Here is a 14,969-nt window from a genome sequence, read left to right on the forward strand (position 1 = left end):
TATCTACCATCTTTTCAGTTCGGTACAACCGTTCGCTGGGATTAAATTTACGAAGTTATTAATAAACTACCATCGATCATATTTCTTAACCCTCACGTTCTAGTTTCTTATCTTCAGAATATCGCTTACATGTGTATGGTCGTATGTATAGCAAACCCAATTTGCTCACGTATTACGTCAATTCGGCATTTTATTTCGGCAAATTTCTCTCAATCAGTCAACAAGAATATCGCATGCGTTGCATGATATTGTAACCTGAAAATCTACTTCTTACAATGCCACGATAAGAATTTTAAAATTGATATAAACGACTCGACCTATCGTGTAACCCAACATTCGCATTGCATATAATCTACTGTCAACATGTATTACGAATGCTAATGTCACGTTACGATTCCAAGCCTGCACGGCAGGTATTAGGTTAGCATAGTAATCGCACATGCATGAATACTTTTATCTAATAACGGCATTAATAATTAGCCCACAAAAGAATCTACCAGTCATTCAAATATTTCCGAATTTCTGTTGCAGTTTTCCTCCGAGTTTGTCTCCTTTTCGATTGACTTCGATTTTGGGCGAATAGCTGTTATTAGACTGCGGATTTCATGCAATGATGACAACAATGGGTAAGTGAAACAAACAATGACGATATCTGTTACAAGAATTAGCGATGATTGTTCCTCTCGTGCTTTTACTACAATTATTAAGACACGAAAGAATGTTGCAATATTCTTCATGCTTTTGTTAAAATTATTAAGGACGAAAGAACATTACAATATTCTTCATGCTTTTGTTAAAATTATTAAGGGCGAAAGAACCTAATGCTTTTACTAAAATTATTAAGAGACGAAAGGATATTAAAATATTCCGTATGCTTTCATTAAAATGATTAACAAAATCAATTTATTTCTAACTGCCGCAATTGAAACAAGAAATTTTTTGACCAGCAATCTGACGATTGCGCAAAATGCACGATGAACACGTTGAAAATGTTATCAGCAGCGACACGCGAAGATTTCCTCCGCGAGGAACAAGTTTTTATAGTTTCACATTATCACGGCGATTTCCAGTCATTAATGTCGGCCGAGCAAAAACTTTTCCAATGCCTACGAGTAAATGATTTTAGAACACCCGGTGTACGGACTGGGAGCGTAATGTATTATACCAGCTAGGCAGGTATATTACAGAGAACCGCAGTTATGTGCGACGGGCTATGATTGATGACAAGTCGTTGCCTGTTATGAATATAATATCGATCAATCACGCTATTTACCGGACGAATGCATAGGCCCATTCTATCATCCTCCCGTGCTTGCTTACCAACCTATCTATATCTATTTCGACTTGACCCGCTTCCATCGAAACTCAAACTCATTTTTTTTTATTGCACACGTTACTCGGAATTATACAGGACGCGACACTGCCCGATTCTGAGAGATTGCACCCTGATCACCGATGATAAGCGAATTAACCCTTTCGTGACTGCGATACATTTTTTATGATTTTCCAACTTATCTGCCGGCCTTCGCTGCCGCTGGTAATCGATGCCATATCCAGATCAATTTTTCAGTTTCCCAGAAATGTCACTCGCCGCTAGCTAAACTGGTTCACGAAATGTTTCGTTTCGAGACAATAAGTAGGCCGCGGGATTTGATGCTTTTATAACGACAGTGAACAAGTGGAATGTGAAACGGTAAAGGCATGGGAAATATTTAAAAATGCTGTTACGTTATTATCGGTGGATCTACTGTGGATTACTGTGGATCTTCATCTATTCTATACATATATTAAATAAAAATAAAATGCTGTTCGTTGGTAAACGCATCACTTGAGATCGGCTGGACCGATTTGGCTAATTCTTTTTTTAAAATGTTCGTATTAGTCCGAACTAGGTTCTGGGATAAGAAAAATTGGAAAAGTATCACGGAAAAATGGAAAATCCGGGAAAAACTAAAAGTGCTTTTAGAATCATATTTCAATACAACAGAAAAACGAACGTCGTAGCTTTTAATCAATATTCCAATAGAACGTCGCAGCTTTTAATCAATATTTCAATAGAAATTTACATTATCGACATTATAAACATTCACCCTACTCGCGAAGCTCGCGAGCAACAACTCCCCTCTAGTACAAAATAAAAATTGCCTGTATTAATTGAAATTAAACTGCTATTACCATTTCCTTCGCAATTAAAAATAAAATCTAAATAATTCTTTCCACTGTGTCTGGTATGCATATAACTAAAATTTCAAGCCGGACATGGACATTGTACAGATGGGTATAACTACGAGCGAATCATTAAGTTCGCAGTAAAAGCGACAAATGCTTGCGCTTACATTCTTAACTGATCAGAAATTGATGAAGTCGTAGGAGAGATTTCATCTTATGACGTTTTATGATTGTAACAGCTTTACAATTATTAATGTAATTAAACGTCCAATCACCGTGTCGAGACATTTAATCTTGAATGAGGGACAGTCTGGCACCAATATTTTTAGTTCCCTTGCGGTTTTGAAATAGAGAGACACTTTAACTAGTGCAAAAAATACAAAATATCGTCGTTTGCTGAAGGACGATCAGACATTTTTATACCAAGTTCAAGCATTGTTATTGATAATCACAAAATTGAGCTAGAATACATAGAATTTCATTTCCCATTTCGTCAGTTTCCTTCAGTTAATCGTTTAGTTTTTTGTCGAAGATCTTCATAAGCTATAAATTGAAAATCCGCAGCTCGGTATGTAATAAACTTCGTTAAGTTGTCGATAATTGAGTGATTATTTCGTGCTTTCCGGATCTTTCGAGTGCGACTGGTTTCGTCTCGAGTGGCTTTCAGCTCTTCGAGGAACAGAACGTGTTTGAACGGAAAAGGAGGCATCCTCGTCGAAGGAGGCGTGGCTCCGAACCGTGCTAACGACTCTCGCAAAATGTTCCCCTGTGCTCAGACCGCCATCTTGAAAACTCAACATGACGTTAAACGAACTGCGCCCGAATGAGGAACTTCGAAACGAGGAGCTAACGAGACCGTTCGCCGCAGGAATCATTCATCATCTAGTGTACTTACGGCATAAGCATGTCAGCAACGATTGAATTTCTGGATTTCTACAGCTCGGAAACCAATAAATACAATCCTCTCTATGTAGAACTCCTCATAAAGCCTATTAATAGGATTTTCAATAATTGTGCTGTACCAAAAGAAAGCATAGAAATTTTCTTTCACATTGCAATCTTAAATGAAACTATTAGATGACGTTGTTGAGGGTGACTTGTTAGTTCACGATGAAAATTGCTGATTCCATTAAAAAGTGTTTAGCCATGTACCATAGATTTTCCAAAATTATGCAATAATCATCGATCGGTAATGTGTTAACATTCATACCTGGATATTTGGTCTGGAACATTTCGTTTGAAACGTCGATATTACCTCTGGAACACATTGTTTCCTATCTGAAAAAAGTTACCGAGGTCGCTTGTCTTAGGTGACTCACCCTGCATGATATACATACATTATTCTGTAAATTCTATACCGTCAGTCCCCATGGACTGCCACAGCGTTTAAGAAAGCCAATAATTTGCCTCACTCTAATATTTATATTTCTCGATTCTTCCATCGAGACAGCAAGCGAGAAATGACCTCGCGAAAATAAGGAACGGACGAGGGTCAACACTATTAATGCGACAGCACAGTACATTGAAAAACAGAGAACTGTGCTAGCATAAAAGAAATAAAAAAAGCGGAGACCGTTAGAGCGTAAGTCGGCAGAAAACGGGACGCGTATAAAGTAGTTGTCGGGATAGTTGTCTTCGGTCATATTCGATCTTCAAGATAACATGACACGGCAGATAAACACGATTAAATTAGAGGAATGCGAAAAGTGTTGATACGGCTGTACAAACATCGAAAAAGTCTGTCAAGCTTTTTACGGGGAGCGATCGGAAAGAAAATAGAGGACACCGCTGGTGTGTTATCCTATGCGTCAGCGTATTCGATCTTTATCGGTGTTATTACTTTCTTGGCGCTCTCGGCATTGGACGTTAGAGCCTAATATACATATGTAAACGATACCGGCTTACACAAGTTAGAAAGTTGCAGATTGCGGTGCGGTTTACGTGTGTAAGCTCGCGCCGGATGTCCCGCGCGAGGAGTGCATTCCGGCGTCATCATTTCTGTTTCGCGGTGTGTACTCTTATTCGTCGAATCTGCATTTACGGAGGGGCGAAACAAAGGGGGCCACAGCCAGGTTTTCTTTGAAAGGGCAACGATTTAAAAGCGGGATATACATACATTGAAAAAGGTACGGGGCCCGACCGACCGTGTGCGATATCTGATCATCGTTTCCGCGCGCTGTCTCCTTCGCTGGGACAGTACTCGACTATCGGGAGCTTATATACATTTTTTGGCTAACAAAAGGTCGTTAAAAATCCGTTAGATACGGCTGTCAGATAGGCGCGACTCTAGTGTGCGGTTACGGGAGAAGCTCTCAAGTTGAGCTCTTTGTGCGTGATTTGAATGCAATCGGAGGGATGCCGTACGGTCGCCAGAGAGCTAACGGGGGGCGGGGGAAACGGGGGGGAGAAAAGTAGGGGATTGTAGGGAGGTGGGGTTACCGGTGCTAATCTCCGATCAGTGTTGAGAGCGTAACGCGATCCGACACGACGTGACGTGATCCAGACTCGATAGCCAGCAAATACAACCCTGCAGCACCAGCAACGGCAGCAACAGCGGCAGCAGCCTTGTGCACGGTGTCGAGAAGGGCAAAGCCTGCCGAGGCTTTACAAACCATACTCCGCGAAAATTGACACAGATAGGTTTACGTGACGTATCTTCTGAAATTGAACTACTTACTACATTCGTTAACCACCGTGCGGACCAGCGTACGCCCAGATTAATATGGATTCTGGATTAGAAACTTGGAGCATAATGGCATCAACGTGACACACCGGTTCTTGAATAATTAACCACTCGCCGTGGAAACGCACATCGATTTTCATTGACGCGGATATTAACCATGTTGCGTACGTGTAATGCATTGACCCAATTTTTCAACCCCGCCTGCGTGGGGGGATTTAATTGCTTTACTGTGAGAGTCTAATTATAAAGTCATATTGCTCCGAATCGCATCTATTATAGCTGCACCGCGAATCTTGATGTATTTATGGTAGTCAGGCATTTTTAACGTACATACAACGAAATTTGCAAGTACGAATGACATTACGTAGAAAAAGATGTATGCATATTAACAAGTATGAATGAAACTGTAGTATAAGGAACCTTTTTTTTCTAGTTGAAAAACCGAATGGAATTTATTCCGTGAAAACCACAATGATCTGTGGAAATTCGAATTTGCGTACAGTTTCATGAATGTTATAATTAGACAGCGTATCTTTATGCTAAATGACAGTTTTCTACCTGAATTGCAACAAACTGGAGCGAAAGCAAACAATTTAATGATTTCGGCGCCACAGATTCGACCAAATCTTTTGAAAATGTTCGTAGGTACATCAATGTTTGTTAGATTTTTGAAGCAAACGTTGTTATTTGCATCCGAAACATTGCTGTCATCTGTAAGATCATCATCAATAATCACACCTTTATTGTTCACCTTGTTTTTTGTATTCCTTAAACAATTTTAAATGTTTTTGTTTTCAAACTTGTAGAATCTTTCCAGTACATGTTGAGGAATCAAGAACTGAATTTCTTCATTCAGTTCAGAGATTTTGTCAAGTAAACTTCTACGTAAATTATGTGTGTCTTTAATAGCAATGTTTAGTAATTTTTTCATGTATCTATTTAGTAAATTTAACAATTTATTATGAGTGAACATAGAAGTGGTAAGCAAATTGCAATTTTTGATTACATTGTTTCTAATAAATTTTGGTATTATATCGCGTGAGTTCTGCATTTTAAAAGAAATAATTTTCTGTTACTTTTGTCTTACGATTAGCTATAGAGCCTCTTGTGTTATAGACCATTCCTTGAGAACCCTCATGGTTTCAATTTCGAATAATATTGACGTTGACGCATAGAAACTTCCGTTCTGTATGAATTTTTCACCATTCATGATGAATTTTCCTTTCTGTCGATCGTAGATAGTACAAATAAATATTTAAACTGGGGTGAAATAGAAATGTATTTTCTTTCTTAGTACGTTGGGTTGAAAATGATAAAACGGTATTTTGAAATATAATACATCTAATGCTTTGACTGTTTCAAATTACATCTACTCATTTTTGTCGTGTATAAAATCCGTCGTCTAGTTATAATTGTCACGTTGCCATATTCTTCCTGTGAAATTGACATAATTACAACTAAATTAACGTGACCATTTATAGCTGCAGATATAATCCCCCGTGTTAACAGGATGTCCCCGCAAAATGATTTTGTACTAATATGGTTAGACAACCGACAATGGGTAAACACGGATGATGACACGATATGTGATGCAGCGGGTACATTCTCTACTACTATAATGTATAATGCGTCTAGACAAGTAACATTGTAGCAACTCTTATTTCTAGTAATAGTTTCCATAATTACATTCACGCTACACAGCAAATTTTAGGTGGATTAGAGTAAATTCCACTCATTTTAAAAACATTGGTACATTGTAAATTCATTTTAACATATGCGATCGTAAAGATACTTATAAACACATCTGTAATATCAAGATAAAATAAGAAAATAGTGTCATTTAATTCTACCAGCAACACACATGTTTAACAACCATTGTGTATTACATGAATAAAATTAAATTAATTTTGCGCGTGTCAATTGGACAATTTCTTCTTCCATATTCCACGAGAGAATTCATTCAATTTAATAGAATATTGTACCGCGAACGTGTTAAGAAAATGTTCAACTTTTACGAGCATATTCGCGACATTTTTCCGATAAAAATAAGGCCAAACATGACACAATTCGGAGCATATTTGCTCATTCAATTCACGATTTAGTAGAACCTCGATTATCCAAACCGATATCGGAATCCTCCATTATCCGATTACATATTTCACATGTAAACAGCTCAGTCTAAAGCGATCCATATACAGCGGGATTTATTGTGGCAATCAGTAAAGATTTAATCTAACGCTGTGGCTACGTAACTGTTCTATTGTCTGAACACTCATGTTCCATTAATTAGTATGGATAATAGAGGTTCTACTGTATCATGAATTAAACGAGTAAACACGATCCAAATTGTGTCATGTTTGGTGTCTTTTCAATCAGAAAAATATCACAAACATGTTGGTAAGAGAGCTTTACTACACTTTTCATTCATTATCTTATACAGTAAGCGTCAAAAGTATTCGTACATCCGTACATCCTTTTCTAAAATTGCAGGTGAGCACGTGATTTAAAGAATGATGTAACAAAAGTTATGTCTAGACCACCAGTAAATTTTCGTTATTGAGCGACCAAGTGCATTTTCTCAACCAATTTATTAGACGTCATCTACTAAACTAATTCTTCTCGCCTTACAGATTACAGATACATTGAAGTCGTTTGGTCCATTCATATAAAAGTTATTCTGATTTAAAGTGTGTGGAATCAGTTATGCTCCTTACTGTATATTTGTTACTAACAATGGCCGTAGTTGCGGGGTGTAAATTGAACCGTGCGGCACTGTAACGCAAGAGTTAGAGTTGCTGGCCGAAAACTTTGGAAATCGAAACGAGCACTATTACGGATCGGCCATGATTTTTTGGAAATGCGCGTACGGTGGTTGTCGTACTCGGAGAGCGTCAAGAGTCGCGCCACCCTTGCGTGCAGCCAAGCGCTTGTAATACAAACGCCGATGTAGTACGTAGTACCCACACGATGCTGTCACAAGTGCTCGCACGTCATTGTGACATTGTGAGCGCCCACAGGAGTGTGAGGAACCAGTTGTCGAGAGCAACAGCTGCTCGACCCGTAACCCACATACATCACCACACGTCATTGTTCGCCGTGTGCATTATTCGAAACAGGTATGGGGACGCACCTTGGCGTTACGTCACTAGGAGACACTAGACCAGTTAATGGGTATACGTCATCCTACCTGAGGAATGGTCAATAATGTTACTCAATCGCGCGTGAAGTCAATAGTGTGAGAAAACCTTTTCAGGAGGCTAAACCCCCATGCACTTTGCCATGAATACAAATTTCACGGTGGATCAAGATACTATTGACACCCGCCTTTGTCCAAATACTTCTAACTCCAGAACGCGACACTGTTTCATTTACTATACCTGCTCCGACCCCAAATCAAATCTAAATACATAGTTTAACCCTTGTGTCAACGACCAGTTACCTACTTCCAGTTCAACGTGTTCCATACCACAGTTTGTTTCGCCAGCAGCTTATTACTTTATGCAAAATAAAACACGTTGCATTGATTGCAAGACACAGGAGCCAATTAAAAAGTTTTTATTAAGCTTAATATTCTTATTAAGCAGACAATAATACACTTATGTGCTTGCATCTTTTTAATACGTCCACTGCTTTAAATTGTACGTAGCCATATATTTGTCATATAAATGCATAAAATCTGCAGTCTAGTTATTACGTTTTACTAACGGAATGGAACGTATCCTCTTTATATTTATGCTTTTACATTTTAAACGGCGACATGCTCGCGCAATTAATTTAATCCTGTAACGTGGCACATAAAATCGTAGTTAATGGAAATGCCTAATGTTCAAGAAGATCTTTTTTGTATTAGAATATTTTATTTAATTATTGGAATATGGATTTTTATGGGAAATAGAAATTTTCTTAGCCAATTATGAGGAACAGAAGTTAATTGAACTGTTTTTAATTTTAGTGTGTTACAAATAGCATAATAATATTGACAATATTCAATTCTTGTAATATCTTCACAAATTTGTATTTTAACATTGTTATTAAATGCTGAAGATTTGCACTATATGTAACTGCTTATTATACAGGTCTTCAAAGATTGAAATGGAGGACATTTTTGCAATTAGTCAGAGCTGGATATACAAGTCCTTTACAATAATTATACAGATATCTTTACTAGCGCTCACGGTTTCAAACGAAGCTCGTTTAAAGATAATGAATGCAGCAAGCTTATTTAATTGGTCTCGTGACTAGCATTTAAGTAAAAAGAAGGTTATACCGGTTTTAAAATTCAAAGTTTTAGCTTTACAATATTTAATTTGATAACATGCAACAAGTTTCGTTTCGGAGTTATAATTGGGAAATTCGATAAAGTAAAATCTGATGAAAATCACTTTATTTAGTAAAGAATTGGAGTACAATTACAACTTAAAGCAGATTCCATGGATTTTTAAATAAAAAAGCAATTCGCACATTAATTGACAAAATTTAGAAGCTGATAACAGCTCCAAATGCTAAACGAACAGCTCAGCCAGGAAATGCGAGGTCAGCTAAAACCATTAACCTAGTAGCCTGAATTACAAAATTCCTGTAGAACAGGATTTTATATTTTCTACGTAAATAAATAACTCGTACGCGTCGGTTAAAATTCTTACAAGCTATTCCATAATCTTACATCTCTAAAATAATCTACCCGTTGTAAACCCATTTCGCGGTTCAAAAAGTTATGAACTCTTGGAATAATCGATGACCCATTTTTGTCATTTTAAATACAGGAACTCCAAAATGTATTGTATAAGATATGTAAACTGTTACAATTACGTAAAAAATAATTGTATACTGCAATTTAGCAGTCCTTTCTTCTATAATTCACTTTGGTGATCGAGATAGACGAGAAATGATCTCATTTTGACCTTTTATGAAGAATGTTTTATGGAGTACGAGTATGATCGACAATTTTGTTTGCCTCGCCAACCAGAATACATTCTTATTGAATTGTACAAATTTCTGCAGAGGAAGAAGTATTTATTTTTACGTATTTTAATCACATTGGGCAAAATATACCTCGGTAAAACGTACACCCGCTGTAATAGGCACATTTACCCTAATTTTTCGAGAATCAGAAATTCGTGTTGGAATCAGATTTTAGCAAATTGTAAGAAAGAGTTTATCTAGCTACAAATGTGAATATACATATTTGGAATCTGGAAGAACAATGCATTTCTCACGGTAGATCTTTGACAGGTTGTCAAAGAGGCGATAGATAAAGTGCATTTCCATTTTCTTGCACGAGCAACGGTGCGTCGTGCAATTTCAATATGAAACTGTGAATAATGCATGCCGAGAGATCTTGAGCCACCGATATCGTCACGCAGCTCACATCTTCCCGCGATGTAAAACTGAGATAAATGGAACGCGGTAAGTTTGAATAATGAGCACTCGTAACGATGATACGTCGACTACTCTTCTAAGCGCCTTCTGCCGGTGGCGCGTGCACTCGATTCGTTCAATGGAAAATACGATGTTGAGTTCTTCTATAAGACAGTCTAAGCGACTCATTAAACAGTCTACCGAGACTCATTTATCATTCGATAGCTGACAGTCCCACGTCTTCCAGCGATATATTCTTAGCCACTTTGCTCGCCGGAAAATAATGCGCGAAGATTCAATTCTAACGCTGCGGATTCATACAACAATTTATTCAGATTATAATAGATGCGAGCTAATTATCATTTTAAAGTGTTAAACAGAGAAGATGAAATTAATTCGCCGCTTTCATCGAACTGTTCGTCGAATAATTTTCTGTTCACTCGTTAAATTTGCGGAAATGCAAATTAATGTTGTTTTGAAATAACGACGCGCTAGTTTATTTGCGTATAAACATCATTTTTCTAAAGATCGTTCCTAGCGAAACGATATTTTATATGATTCCTTTATTTATTTGTTATGTCTTTCTATAGTGGTTGGTTTTTGTTTGCTATGGTGGCAGATTTATCACAGTATGAAAGATTTTCCTGACGAAATCTTCTCATGGATGAACAGAAGTAAAACTTATTAAGAACCATTGCACAACAATACTTACCTTATCGTTCAAACATAAACAATTATTATTCATATTAATTTACTGGGAGGTGTTTTACAGTAGTAAAGGGTTCGAAACTGTCTGGCAAAGATTCGAGTATACTTGGGAGTACTATTTCCTTTTTCCAAAGTACTTATAGAGAATAATATGCTAGTGTTCTCGGCGCAACGGTTCGATCAACTAATTACGAAAAAGCAAATTTTGCACGTTAACTTAAACTTTCGACGTTTCGGTCCATGCGTGGATCCTTTTCAAGAAAGTAGAAAAACTGCGTCTGAAAAAGATTTTATAATGTAGTAAACAAAAACTTTAGAATTTCTGTGAAATCGGATTGCAATTCTGTATCAAATTACTTGCTTGCTTTATGGAAATCTTAAAAACGTGTTAATACATTTCAATTCCGTTTTTAAGATTTCCATAAAGCAAGCAAGTAATTTAATACAGAATTGCAATCCGATTTCACAGAAATTCTAAAGTTTTTGTTCATTACATTATAAAATCTTTTTCAGACGCAGTTTCTCTACTTTCTTGAGAAGGATCCACACACGGATCGAAACGTCGAGAGTTTAAGTTAACGTGCAAAATTTGCTTTTTCGTAATTAGTTGATTGAACAGTTGCGCCGAGAACACTAACGTATTATTCATTTAACAATCATACGATCGATAATTCAAACAATATTTACTCAAGGATCGAACCTGTTTGAAAGGTACTCCGATGCAAGTATTTGTTATAGGGAATTACTTGAAAATCATGAGAAAGAATTGGCTGACTGCCATCGCTAGAGAAAAGCAAGCATCGGGTAGCCGAAGCTGGAGAATTCCCGAAACGCTAGAGGCTCGGAGGCCGGTTTCAAGTATTCATGTCCGCGAGACCGGTGAAGAGGCGAAGGCAAAGTGAATATTCTGTGCATTCTTTTGTAAAAGTGCCCGACAGATTATACTAAATATTGAGAGGATAGTCAACCGGAGAGACGGAACAAGCGCAATGGGTTCGCGCCTTCCTAATCCTACGGAATCTGGTCATATGTAAGGATTACGTTGGTCCAACTCAACATGGTCGCGTTGTCGCGCTAAAGCCGCGGACCAGCCATTAGCCACTGGCGCGCACTGGGTAGCCAGGCCCGCAAGCTTAGAGACGCTATCAGCATTGGCTTAGTTGGCTTTCTTTCTATCTCATCCCGTGATCCGACTAGGTGGTACTTGCTCGTAGTTACAACACGCTCACTGCGCTGCCCGAAAGATGTAACGAGCTGATAGTTATCTTCATCGCAGTGGGTTGAAAGCGATAGGACAGGTCCGAATGGGGATAGGTGGCCAGACTACTTTCAAGGTAAGCTAAGGTGGCATAACAGAGAAGATTCAAAGTAATAGCGAATGCTTTGCACGATCTCCCGTTCGTATTCGTTATGAAGAACTTTCGTAATTTCGAAACGAACAACGTTCGGGGATCGTTTCATTTCTAATTCCCCGAATTAGGGATTTTTCGAAGTTCGACCGCACGATATGCCGTTTTGCTGGTTCTGCGAAAAATCCTTGAAGACAACGTTGCAGACTTGATAGCAGCATGATCGTACCGTTTGCAAAATTGCACCGCGCTGGCTTCCTAATGTAGGAGTTTGCACGCTTATTCCAGCAATACATCGTATCCGCAGTTCGCCGATTATCTGCACAAGAACATGTTTCAAATCATTACCTTGCGTTCCATGATATTCCGGTAATTTCTTTGTCTCAAGGGACATCAGAATTTCGTGGACGACTTGATCCATTGGCGAAAGATCTCGTCGAGATATTTTCTGGATATCATAAAATTAAATGTTCATTATATTTATGATTAACGGGTATTGTTAGAAACGCTCGGATATGGGTCTGCGTATTTTTCCTGTGAAAAAGAATGTCTCCTTGTTCGATTTGTTGCACATCAATGCGGTTTCGAAAAATCGGAATGAATTTCTGTGTAGAGGTAATATGGAACAGGTAGTATAAATTATGGGACACCCTGTATACGTTAATTTGACTTTCTTCGGTGCATTTCGGGGCTGCGAACCCCCACCATTTTGCTCTGTTCGAGGTCGCGACGTCGAGCGTTACGTGTCTGCGGAAGACGGGATCGGGCAATTTATCAATCCACAAGCGAGAGAACGACTCCTGGCCGGGCGGGTAATTTAACAAGATTGATGCGAAGCCGACATGCCACAGTTTCGCAGCTCGCGAGAAGGGGTCGGTTGATGTTGGTGATGTCGGCAGTATGGGGTGACGTCGGAGGGCTCCGAGAGGATGAGAGAGGTAAAACCAGACGTGTGAGCGACTGGTTATTAGGAAGCCTCATCACGCAGGCCGGCACAGAATCACGCAGAGCATTAAAACAATGCCGCAAGTGATGGAGGTTGCTACATCACTAGTGTGTCTACCAGTTTCGCTATCGCGTAATACGGAATTTGACGAGTGTCAGTAATATGTATTGTGTTTCCCAATCAAATCATATCGACATCGATCTCCTCTTATTCCTTCGAAAGCCTTCCTGTGAAATTTAATTAAACTCGAAGATGACTTATGAATACATTACGAATTTTATCCATTGCGGGGCGGTGTAGTATTAATGAAACCTTTATTATCATTAGATATTATGTATTTCTAACTAAAACGAATGGATCTAATTTACAACATTAGGAAGATTGATCCCTCTGCCTTATACATGTAGTAATGGGAGGACTGCGGATTTTATTCATTCGTGAGACAAATGGCTACGTAAAAATTAATACAGTGGAAATATTAAAAAGATTTAAGGACATCAGTGTAATCGTTTCAGCTTAGTAATTATAAAAAGAACGATCTTTTACTTGGCTCCTGTGCCTTGCAATTAACGCAACCATTTTTTATTTTGCATAAAGATCGTAGTGTTATAATTAGACTACGGATCTTTATAAAAATATAATTTCTTTCTTAAAATGTTTAATAAATTGAAAATAGTATAACAGTATCATTAAATTCATCTAATGTTTTTGCTGTTTAAATTACACCTACTCATTTTTGTCAGAAATGCATGGAATATAATTAAATTTTTCATTTTCTTACAAAAATATCATTTAGACCTGAAAGATTGTGAAACAATAGTCTGCTTCGCGTTTACGGAATGTAGAACATTTCAGTTTCAACATTTTATTGTGTAACTTGTGTGGGCATCGCATTCACTTCAATTTAATTCCGAGATTATAATCGCCCATTCCACCTACAGCACACAAAAGAATTTAGATCATAAAATTCGATGCAGATTGGTGTTTAAGAAAGTGAAAACAGCAGTTCCAGTCCAGAAAATCAAAGATATTTTTCGTTTCTGTGAAGTATTTCTTTTAACGCGATTATTTTGTACATCTGTTTGGATAGTACCATGGTAGGTCCAGTTTTAAGTCGTGATATAGCAGGTTTAGTCCAAACACTAACAAATTGTCCAAAATTGACTACTCTCGTGGGTCAGACCCCTGGACGGAACAGAAGAGAATTTACTTATGAAAACAAGCGACTAATGGGTTTCCTTAATGCAATGGAAAGCGAAGATTAGCAATGTTTTAAAAGAAATTATTATTTTCACTGTTATGTATTCACTATTATATTCAATATTTTCATTATTATGTTCGTAAACCAGTTGAATAACCTTACACGCGATTCATACATTTGTTTATAAAGATTACGAATGCATAGAAAGTATTAAATTGAGTTGTGTAAATTGAATTGCTGGCAATTGTATTGATATTTGTAGTGTCAAAAAGTAAGCTAAAGTATATCCCACGAGAGAGTAACCCCGTTCCACGCAGCATAGAAGATGGTGGGGGAGCAACGAGCCTATCATCTCTCACTCCGCTACCCACTCCCCACTTTCTCGAACCTATTAGGGCGAAGATGCGCAAAGACGAACGAAAACTGGTCTTTCGCGGGATATACTTTATGTTCGTAAACTCGGTATAATAACTAGACCGAGGATTTTATGTGTTTATGAGAAACATTAGCAGAAGAAACTTGAAATAGTAGAAAGGTTAAAATGAATTTAATTTT

The 14,969-nt window shown here is 37.9% G+C and overlaps 1 long non-coding RNA gene across 1 annotated transcript in view; it reads left to right on the forward strand.

The window, feature by feature from the left end:
- Positions 1–14,969, forward strand: part of LOC143213538 (uncharacterized) — a 118,008-nt gene that overhangs the window by 44,817 nt on the left and 58,222 nt on the right. The window contains exon 2 of the long non-coding RNA XR_013009991.1: positions 532–626. This is a non-coding gene — a long non-coding RNA (uncharacterized LOC143213538). The remainder of the gene's footprint in view (positions 1–531; positions 627–14,969) is intronic.

Source organism: Lasioglossum baleicum, chromosome 11 (assembly GCF_051020765.1).
Source record: "Lasioglossum baleicum chromosome 11, iyLasBale1, whole genome shotgun sequence".
Classification (NCBI taxonomy): Eukaryota; Metazoa; Arthropoda; class Insecta; order Hymenoptera; family Halictidae; genus Lasioglossum; species Lasioglossum baleicum.